The 3,020-nt window shown below is 40.7% G+C and overlaps 1 long non-coding RNA gene across 1 annotated transcript; it reads left to right on the top strand.

The window, feature by feature from the left end:
• The first annotated feature begins 1,661 nt into the window (after positions 1–1,661).
• Positions 1,662–2,726, top strand: LOC131022788 (uncharacterized). The gene is made up of 2 exons (XR_009101420.1): positions 1,662–1,837; positions 2,185–2,726. It is a non-coding gene; the product is annotated as an uncharacterized LOC131022788 (long non-coding RNA).
• Positions 2,727–3,020: the final 294 nt, after the last annotated feature.

Raw genomic sequence — 3,020 nt, 5'->3', positions numbered from 1 at the left:
ACCTTTATTACGAGAATATAAATAAGATACTGCTCGAGCAAAATCCTCAAATAATGAGAATATGAAATTAATGATGCATGGTCCTCTTATGCATGAATTATTATTCTGAAATAATAACCAGGGAATTTCTATTGTTAATCCAGGCTTATTGGATTTAAACAAAAGCTAAGTCTCGTCTCATGAAGCCGGATAATTAACTAAAATTAATCCGTTCTTTGCAGGGTGTTCTAACCCACCAAATACATAAATCTCGCTCGATATAGCCAATTAAAAGGCAGTTAAACTGAACATTCGACATATGATCTCGTAAGAATTAATCAGGCTTAACGAATATGAACAGAAATAATAATATAAGTTCACATAATTAAAAAGGCTCAACATAAGGCAGCCTAATAATTAATTAAGTAGAAGTGGGCTTGAATAATTAATATGAAAGACTCAATTGAAATAATTCATTGGCTTAAGTAATTAAATAAATCTTGGCCCAAATAAATAAATAATGAACAGTTGGGCTAAGTTTAAATCAAGTATGCAAGCTGCAATTAAATAAATAAGGCCCAACTGAAATAAAATGATCAAGGCCCAACTGAAATAAAACAAGGCCCAATTTGAATAAATAACAAAGGCCCAATCCTTCTAAAAGAAAATCAGTCGGCCTCTCTCTCTCCCTCTTTCTCATCAGTCGAGCTCTCTTCTCATATCAGTCGCCCCTCTTTCTCGCTCTGTCCTCCGCTGAGGAGCCCGCCGCCGCGGCTCCGGAAACCGGCGAGCGGTCGTCGGCTGGGGGCGTACCTTCTCCCCTCGTCTCACTTCCTCCTCAGTTCACCACATCAGCCAACCTGGTCGAGCCCTAACTCTCTTCTCCGCCCAAATGCCGCCGCTTCCTTCTCTGCCGTTCCAGCTGCCGGCGTGGCCGCCGTTCATCTGTTGACCGCACCGCCTCCTCGCCCTAAACCCTCTCTTCACCGCTGTACAAGCAGAGCCCCAAATCGAGCCCTAATTTCGGCTTACAATTATCGCCGCTGCTGCCGTCGCGGTTCTCTGGCCGTCAATCGGCGAAGCCGGCGTCGTCTCGCCATCTCCTCTGAGCCGTTCAGGTCTCGATTCGGTCGTCAAGGTGGGCAGGGAGTCGAGCCCTGTTTCTTTTCCACCTCCGCCACCATGGTTCTGCCGCCATCTCCACCGCCTGTGGAAGACCGGCGATTCGGCGTCGTTGCTCCATTCGCGATGCTGCTGCTGCTGCTGCTGTCACACGATTTCTGCCGAGGCAGCGGGAGCTGCCGCCATCGTCGTCGTCGTCTTGGCTCAACCGAACAGGCAGCCGGCCCTATTTCTTAAGCTAAGTTCTCTTAGTCTCATTCTTCCTTTCTATCGATTCATAACGGATTAAGCAAGGTGCAATCTTTCTCGTTTTGTTTACACATAAAGCTCGTTTAAAACGCGGATTAAATCTACATATAGACTGTCACTTGCTCATGAAAGCATATTTGGTGATACTGCTAGGTTCTAGATCGTGAAGTAGCAATGAATGAATCAACATAGTTGTAATGCCATAGCTTGAGCATGTTGACATAAATGCTTGATTGGATTGAAATTCGAGATAGTATAATACCTTGGATATGTTCAAACTGTTGGGTGGCTGCTGTGTTGCTATTGATTCTTGTGGAGACAAACTCATTTGAAGTCTTGCAGCAGCAATGGATTCTCCCGTTTCTCTCTCAAAAGTCCTTAGTGTGGAATGGGAGAGAATGAAGTGAGATTGCTGGCTGGAGGTTTAAGACTAAGAGGGAATGGTTGTTGGCTGAACACTTGAGCACTCTACGGGGATGGTACAGAGGTAGGGTGGCTGTAGGTGTTGAAAATAAGAATCAATAGTCAAAAGTATTAAAATCAATTCAAAGATTAGATCTTTGAATTGAATATAAGAGTGTGTATATTTGATTTTAAGAAGATTTATATACAAACTGATTTCTTTACGTGTGACTGCTGGGTCCATAAGCATATATAAATGTTTACACCTCTATATTTCTATTCCAACATGTATGTGATGGTATGATGCATGAAGAGCTGAGTTTAGTATTCACCTGCAAATGCTTGGTGTCGGTGGCTGTCTATTGCCATTGAATTGGTCTCAATGAGAAGATTGCTGAAATGAATTGTGTATTGTTTCCCTATTAAATGCAGGCTGAAATTCAGGGAGGAAGTGGAGGAATTAAAGCCAAAGCTTACATCCTTTGAAGTCGGCAGCAGTAAATGAAGTCTTTCTTTCTTTTGGTGAAGTTTTTAGTGTAGAATGGGAGTGGTATGAAGGAAGTTTGCTGCTGAATTATTAAAGGAGTGAATTTGGTAGCTAATCTTGAATATCTAGTCCTCTATGCCATGTGAAAGCCTTGAGGGAGAATAGGTAAAGTTGTGGCTGATTGACAGCTTGTTTGTTCCCACACGCATGCCTTTCCTTTTCTTTCTTGTTGCTGCCGTAATAATAGGAATGTAGGGAGTAGGCTAGGAATTGAGTGATGTTTGTAATAGATAGTGTAGAGTTGTGGGTGTGACTAATGAAATTCTTCAGTGTTGGTCATGGTCATTTTATATCTTACTATTAGTATCTGCAATACTAATTCTAGTCTTGCTATTTAATGGTGTATTTGGGTATCTGAAAATGTAATACAATCTCTAGTTTGCTACTATACTGAATACTCTAATAAATCTTGTTATTCGATATTTGATTTCCTGCCTTACTAATATCGTGATACTCGTAGAATGAATCTAAATTGGATCCGTAGATTTAATTCGCTTCACAAGCCGAAATAATCCACGACTTGAATAACAATAATAGATGGAAATAATATTCTATAGCATATAAAATTAATAACCTGATTTTGCTAAGTCAGTTATCATTCTGAAAAATAAATAATTGTCTGCTCAATGAATAAATCACGATCATTTCACGTGGAAATATCTAATTCAGAATCTCAGCTGGATTAACATTACTGGAGGATGCAATAATTAAATATCGCATT

The sequence above is a fragment of the Salvia miltiorrhiza genome, chromosome 4 (assembly GCF_028751815.1).
Source record: "Salvia miltiorrhiza cultivar Shanhuang (shh) chromosome 4, IMPLAD_Smil_shh, whole genome shotgun sequence".
In the NCBI taxonomy this organism is placed as follows: Eukaryota; Viridiplantae; Streptophyta; class Magnoliopsida; order Lamiales; family Lamiaceae; genus Salvia; species Salvia miltiorrhiza.
Note: the sequence above shows the minus strand (reverse complement) of the source record. Positions and strands in the feature narration are given on the sequence as shown.